The sequence below is a fragment of the Coregonus clupeaformis genome, chromosome 10, assembly GCF_020615455.1.
Source record: "Coregonus clupeaformis isolate EN_2021a chromosome 10, ASM2061545v1, whole genome shotgun sequence".
Lineage (NCBI taxonomy): Eukaryota > Metazoa > Chordata > Actinopteri > Salmoniformes > Salmonidae > Coregonus > Coregonus clupeaformis.
In genome coordinates, this window is record NC_059201.1 from 40,022,743 (window position 1) to 40,030,786 (window position 8,044).

General features: G+C 42.7%; 1 non-coding gene across 1 annotated transcript; it reads right to left on the bottom strand.

Annotated features, from left to right (window-relative positions):
- Positions 1-1,671: 1,671 nt before the first annotated feature.
- trnaa-cgc lies at positions 1,672-1,745 on the bottom strand. The gene has a single exon. It is a non-coding gene; the product is annotated as a tRNA-Ala (tRNA).
- Between the last annotated feature and the right edge of the window lie 6,299 nt (positions 1,746-8,044).

An 8,044-nucleotide genomic window follows, 5' to 3' on the forward strand; every position in this document is an offset into this window, starting at 1 on the left:
ACGCCTATGCTCCATATTTTCCGCTGGCTGCCCCACCACCACAGAAAGCACTGAGCTAGGCTGAAACACCTGCATTTTGGAGAAAGCAAAAAAGAGACCATGTTTGTATGCAGCTTTATTAACTCAACGATTATATATTTTTACATTGTTTGCAAACTGATATGTGACACGTATTAATGCCAAGTTTTTTGTTACATCATTTTTTTTAGCTAAACAGGTGGGGCTCAAAACAGGTGGGGCTGAATGACGCGTCGCCACTGAGCGTTGCAGTTCTTGACACACTCAAACCGGTGCACTTGGCACCTACTACCATACCCCGTTGTCTTGCCCATTCACCCTCTACACAATCCATGTCTCAAGGCTTAAAACTCCTTCTTCAACCTGTCTCCTCCCCTTCATCTACACTGATTGAAGTGGATTTAACAAGTGACATCAATAAGGGATCATAGCTTTCACCTGTATTCACCTGGTCAGTCTGTCATGGAAACAGCAGGTGTTCCTAATGTTTTGTCCACTCGCTATATTTTAATATTCAGAAATACCTTATTTACATAAGTATTAAGCCCCTTCGCTATGAGACTCAAAATTGAGTTCAGGTGCATCCTATTTCCATTGATCATCCTTGAGATGTTTCTACAACATGATTGGAATCCACCTGTGGTAAATTCAATTGATTGGACATGATTTGGAAAGGCACACACCTGTCTATATAAGGTCCCACAGTTGACAGTGCATGTCAGAGCAAAAACCAAGCCATGAGGTCGAAGGAATTGTCCGTAGAGCTCCGAGACAGGATTGTGTCGAGGCACAGATCTGGGGAAGGAACACAGTGGCCTCCATCATTCTTAAATGGAAGATGTTTGGAACCACCAAGACTCTTCCTAGAGCTGGCCGCCCGGCCAAACTGAGCAATTGGAAGGACAGAAGGACAACCATAACTCCACCGATCTGGCTTTTATGGTAGAGTGGCCAGACGGAAGCCACTCCTCAGTAAAAGGCACGACAGCCCGCTTGGAGTTTGCCAAAAGTCACCTAAAGGACTCTCAGACCATGAGAAACAAGCTTGAACTCTTTTGGCCTGAATTCCAAGCTTCACGTCTGGAGGAAACTTGGCACGATCCCTACGGTGAAGCATGGTGATGGCAGACTTGTCAGGATCGAGGGAAAGATTAACCGAGCAAAGTACAGAGAGATCCTTGATTAAAACCTGTTCCAGATCACTCAGGACCTCAGACTGAGGCGAAGGTTCACCTTCCAACAAGACAACGACCCTAAGCACACAACCAAGACAACGCAGGAGTGGCTTCAAGACAAGTCTCTGAATGTCCTTGAGTGGCCCAGCCAGAGCCAGGACTTGAACCCGATCGAACATCTCTGGAGAGACCTGAAAATAGCTGTGCAGCGACGCTCCCCATCCAACCTGACAGAGCTTGAGAGTATCTGCAGAGAAGAATGTGAGAAACTCCCCAAATACAGGTGTGTCAAGCTTGTAGCGTCAATACAAGAAGACTCAAGGCTGTAATCGCTGCCAAAGGTGCTTCAACAAAGTACTGAGTAAAGGGTCTGAATACTTGTAAAATGTATCACATTTACATATTTTCATTTTAGTCATTTAGCAGACGCTCTTATCCAGAGCGACTTACAGTTAGTGAGTGCATACATTTTCATACTGGCCCCCCGTGGGAATCGAACCCACAACCCTGGCGTTGCGAACGCCATGCTCTACCAACTGAGCTACACGGGACTTCGGAACTGATATTTCAGTTGTTGTTTTTTTATACATTTGCAAACATTTCTAAAAACCTATTTTTGCTTTGTCATTATGGGGTACTGATGAGGGAAAAAAACAATTGAACAACAATAGAATAAGGCTGTAACGTAACAAAATGTGGAAAAGAATCAAGGGGTCTGAATACTTTCCGAATGCACCATATGCCATTTAGTAGACGCTTTTATCCAAAGCAACTTAGTCATGTGTGAGGATAATAAGTAAGACAGAGGGGCTCGCTCCTCTTCTGTTTCGCTCACTCGGATACTTTCTCTGATGAGATAGTTTCAGCAACTTGCGACGTGAAGGAAAGTTGGCGGGTGAAAAGTGCACTGTTCGGATGCTGAAATTATTTTGGCTGAACTTGCGACGGTAATCTACTTTTTTGTTTGACAATCAGATGAAAACATCATGACTGCCTGTGTTCATGGCACATTAAAAGGTAATACATTTTTACAGTTAAATTACATCACCAATTATTGGTCTTTCTATAAACTAGGGTACCAGAGTGTTTCTTGTAGTGGGAAACTGTTTGGAGCTGTTACAAAGTCATTAATAATAATTTGCCATTTGTTTTTATGTGAATACATTAAGATATAAAGGGGGAACATAGATACAGTTGAAGTCGGAAGTTTACATACACCTTAGCCGAACACATTTAACATCAGTTTTTCCCAATTCCTGACATTTAATCCTAGTAAAAATTCCCTGTCTTAGGTCAGTTAGGATCACTACTTTATTTTAAGAATGTGAAATGTCAGAATAATAGTAGAGAGAATGATAATAATTGTATTTATTTCATCAGATTCCCAGTGGGTCAGAAGTTTACATACAGTGAGGGAAAAAAGTATTTGATCCCCTGCTGATTTTGTATGTTTGCCCACTGACAAACACATGATCAGTCTATAATTTTAATGGTAGGTTTATTTGAACAGTGGGTGAGAACATCCTGGAATACCCATCCACAACCCATTTTCAATGCCATGGCTGAGGGAAGGAGGTTCTCACCCAAGATTTGACGGTACATGGGCCCGTCCATCGTCCCTTTGATGCGGTGAAGTTGTCCTGTCCCCTTAGCAGAATAACACCCCCAAAGCATAATGTTTCCACCTCCATGTTTGACGGTGGGGATGGTGTTCTTGGGGTCATAGGCAGCATTCCTCCTCCTCCTCCAAACATGGAGAGTTGAGTTGATGCCAAAGAGCTCGATTTTGGTCTCATCTGACCACAACACTTTCACCCAGTTCTCCTCTGAATCATTCAGATGTTCATTGGAAAACTTCAGACGGGCATGTACAGTTGAAGTCGGAAGTTTACATACACTTAGGTTGGAGTCATTAAAACTTGTTTTTCAACCACTCCACACATTTCTTGTTAACAAACTATAGTTTTGGCAAGTCGGTTAGGACATCTACTTTGTGCATGACACAAGTAATTGTTCCAACAATTGTTTACAGACAGACTATTTAACTTATAATTCACTGTATCACAATTCCAGTGGGTCAGAAGTTTACATACACTAAGTTGTCCGTGCATTTAAACAGCTTGGAAAATTCCAGAAAATGATGTCATGGCTTTAGAAGCTTCTGATAGGCTAATTGAAATCATTTTAGTTAATTGGAGGTGTACCTGTGGATGTATTTCAAGGCCTACCTTCAAACTCAGTCCCTCTTTGCTTGACATCATGGGAAAATCAAAAGAAATCAGCCAAGACCTCAGAAAAAAGATTGTAGACCTCCACAAGTCTGGTTCATCCTTGGGAGCAATTTCCAAACGCCTGAAGGTACCACGTTCATCTGTACAAACAATAGTACGCAAGTATAAACACCATGGGACCACGCAGCCGTCATACCGCTCAGGAAGGAGACGTGTTCTGTCTCCTAGAGATGAACGTACTTTGGTGCGAAAAGTGCAAATCAATCCCAGAACAACAGCAAAGGACCTTGTGAAGATGCTGGAGGAAACATGTACAAAATTATCTATATCCACAGTATAACAAATCCTATATCGACATAACCTGAAAGGCCGCTCAGCAAGGAAGAAGCCACTGCTCCAAAACCACCATAAAAATGCCATACTACGTTTTGCAACTGCACATGGGGACAAAGATCATACTTTTTGGAGAAATGTCCTCTGGACTGATGAAACAAAAATAGAACTGTTTGGCCATAATGACCATCGTTATGTTTGGAGCAAAAAGGTGGTGGCTTGCAAGCCGAAGAACACCATCCCAACCTTGAAGCACAGGGGGTGCCAGCATCATGCTGCGGGGGTGCTTTGCTGCAGGAGGGACTGGTGCACTTCACAAAATAGATGGCATCATGAGGAAGGAAAATTATGTGGATATATTGAAGCAACATCTCAAGACATCAGTCAGGAAGTTAAAGCTTGGTCGCAAATGGGTCTTCCAAATGAACAATGACCCCAAGCATACTTCCAAAGTTGTGGCAAAATGTCTTAAGGACAACAAAGTCAAGGTATTGGAGTGGCCATCACAAAGCCCTGACCACAATCCTATAGAAAATGTGTGGGCAGAGCTGAAAAAGCGTGGGTGAGCACGGAGGCCTACAAACCTGACTCAGTTACACCAGCTCTGTCAGGAGGAATGGGCCAAAATTCACCCAATTTATAGTGGGAAGCTTGTGGAAGGCTGCCCGAAATGTTTGACCCAAATTAAACAATTTAAAGGCAATGCTACCAAATACTAATTGAGTGTATGTAAACTTCTGACCCACTGGGAATGTGATGAAAGAAATAAAAGCTTAAATAAATCATTCTCTCTACTATTATACTGACATTTCACATTCTTAAATAAAGTGGTGATCCTAACTGACCTAAGACAGGGAATTTTTACTAGGATTAAATATCTGAAATTGTGAAAAACTGAGTTTAAATGTATTTGGCTAAGGTGTATGTAAACTTCAGACTTCAACTGTATACAGTGGGGAGAACAAGTATTTGATTCACTGCCGATTTTGCAGGTTTTCCTACTTACAAAGCATGTAGAGGTCTGTAATTTTTATCATAGGTACACTTCAACTGTGAGAGACGGAATCTAAAACAAAAATCCAGAAAATCACATTGTATGATTTTTAAGTCAATAATTTGCATTTTATTGCATGACATAAGTATTTGATCACCTACCAACCAGTAAGAATTCCGGCTCTCACAGACCTGTTAGTTTTTCTTTAAGAAGCCCTCCTGTTCTCCACTCATTACCTGTATTATCTGCACCTGTTTGAACTCATTACCTGTATAAAAGACACCTGTCCACACACTCAATAAAACAGACTCCAACCTCTCCACAATGGCCAAGACCAGAGAGCTGTGTAAGGACATCAGGGATAAAATTGTAGACCTGCATAAGGCTGGGATGGGCTACAGGACAATAGGCAAGCAGCTTGGTGAGAAGGCAACAACTGTTGGTGCAATTATTAGAAAATGGAAGAAGTTCAAGATGACGGTCAATCACCCTCGGTCTGGGGCTCCATGCAAGATCTCACCTCGTGGGGCATCAATGATCATGAGGAAGGTGAGGGATCAGCCCAGAACTACACGGCAGGACCTGGTCAATGACCTGAAGAGAGCTGGGACCACAGTCTCAAAGAAAACCATTAGTAACACACTACGCCGTCATGGATTAAAATCCTGCAGCGCACGCAAGGTCCCCCTGCTCAAGCCAGCGCATGTCCAGGCCCGTCTGAAGTTTGCCAAAGACCATCTGAATGATCCAGAGGAGGAATGGGAGAAGGTCATGTGGTCTGATGAGACAAAAATTGAGCTTTTTGGTCTAAACTCCACTCGCCGTGTTTGGAGAAAGAAGAAGGATGAGTACAACCCCAAGAACACCATCCCAACCGTGAAGCATGGAGGTGGAAACATCATTCTTTGGGGATGCTTTTCTGCAAAGGGGACAGGACGACTGCACCGTATTGAGGGGAGGATGGATGGGGCCATGTATCGTGAGATCTTGGCCAACAACCTCCTTCCCTCAGTAAGAGCATTGAAGATGGGTCGTGGCTGGGTCTTCCAGCATGACAACGAACCGAAACACACAGCCAGGGCAACTAAGGCGTGGCTCCGTAAGAAGCATCTCAAGGTCCTGGAGTGGCCTAGCCAGTCTCCAGACCTGAACCCAATAGAAAATCTTTGGAGGGAGCTGAAAGTCCGTATTGCCCAGTGACAGCCCCGAAACCTGAAGGATCTGGAGAAGGTCTGTATGGAGGAGTGGGCCAAAATCCCTGCTGCAGTGTGTGCAAACCTGGTCAAGACCTACAGGAAACGTATGATCTCTGTAATTGCAAACAAAGGTTTCTGTACCAAATATTAAGTTCTGCTTTTATTCATGAATACTTATGTCATGCAATAAAATGCAAATTAATTACTTAAAAATCATACAATGTGATTTTCTGGATTTTTGTTAAAGATTCCGTCTCTCACAGTTGAAGTGTACCTATGATAAAAATTACAGACCTCTACATGCTTTGTAAGTAGGAAAACCTGCAAAATCGGCAGTGTATCAAATACTTGTTCTCCCCACTGTATATGTGCTTTCTTGAGCAGGGGGACCTTGCGGGCGCTGCAGGATTTCAGTCCTTCACGGCGTAGTGTGTTACCAATTGTTTTCTTGGTGACTATGGTCCCAGCTGCCTTGAGATCATTGACAAGATCCTCCCGTGTAGTTCTGGGCTGATTCCTCACCGTTCTCATGATCATTGCAACTCCACAAGGTGAGATCTTGCATGGAGCCCCAGGCCGAGGGAGATTGACAGTCTTTTGTGTTTCTTCCATTTGCGAATAATGGCACCAACTGTTGTCACCTTCTCACCAAGCTGCTTGGCGATGGTCTTGTAGCCCTTTCCAGCCTTGTGTAGGTCTACAATCTTGTCCCTGACATCCTTGGAGAGCTCTTTGGTCTTGGCCATGGTGGAGAGTTTGGAATCTGATTGATTGATTGCTTCTGTGGACAAGTGTCTTTTATACAGGTAACAAACTGAGATTAGGAGCACTCCCTTTAAGAGTGTGCTCCTAATCTCAGCTCGTTACCTGTATAAAAGACACCTAGGAGCCAGAAATCTTTCTGATTGAGAGGGGGTCAAATACTTATTTCCCTCATTAAAATGCAAATCAATTTATAACATTTTTGACATGCGTTTTTCTGGATTTTTTTGTTGTTATTCTGTCTCTCACTGTTCAAATAAACCTACCATTAAAATTATAGACTGATCATTTCTTTGTCAGTGGGCAAACGTACAAAATCAGCAGGGGATCAAATAATTTTTTCCCTCACTGTACTAAGCATTTAACAATTGAATTACACATTAAACTTGACAGTAGCGGTGCGTGGTTAAAATCACTGAGGAAGCCAGCACAAAAGCCATATTACAACCTGTGTTGTGATAATTGCGTTGTTTGCTCTATAACCTGTTAGTTCATATGCCTTGCCACCTTGATATATAGGACTAAAGGCCAAGACAATAAGAAGACACACTGGCAGAATAAATTCAACCACACCTTTGTTTCATCACAAAACCGGAGAGCAACCTCTGTCCAGTGAAGTCCAGAAAGCATATTGCATGTAACAAACAGTTACATGACCTACAGCCTGGTCAAGCAAGTTAATGTTTCCGACATTTTCGGACTACTAAACAACTATTGACTTAGAACCACAGAGAGTTACCGCAAGCCGCAAAGAAAACAGGAGCTACCTCCACTATTCCAGCACCACTTCAACATTTCAACATCATCAAATCACCTATGCTTAGTATAATACAGTGACAACTAAAAGATAACTGAATATGATGTGGCTGTCCATGGTTCTGGATTTCTGTGTGTGTGTGTGTGTGTGCGTCCGTGCATTCGTGCAAGAAAAAAAACTTGTTGACTCACCCTACTTTTAGAGAAACACCAATGCCATCCTCCTCTCTTTCAAGTTGACAAAACAGTCTATGACTGTCATACAGTATACGCTTTTCGTTTTTGTTGTCCTAGACTACCTGACTAAAATGCTTGCTCGCTAGCCTAACTTCATTTCATGGGCAACGATGAGCCAGCTAGTTAACATTAGCCTACTACATCTAGCTGCATTCTGAATTTCCATCCTCTCAGGCCAAGGGCACAATGTATGAATTTATGGTTGGAACACAATCACCATTAAAATCATTGGCTTGTACGGAGAATTAAGTAAAACCACAAGTCAAAATCCCTATCTCCATCCATGGCTAATTTAGGAAAGGGCCAATTTTAGCTAGCTAGCCACCGGAAGACAACGACACA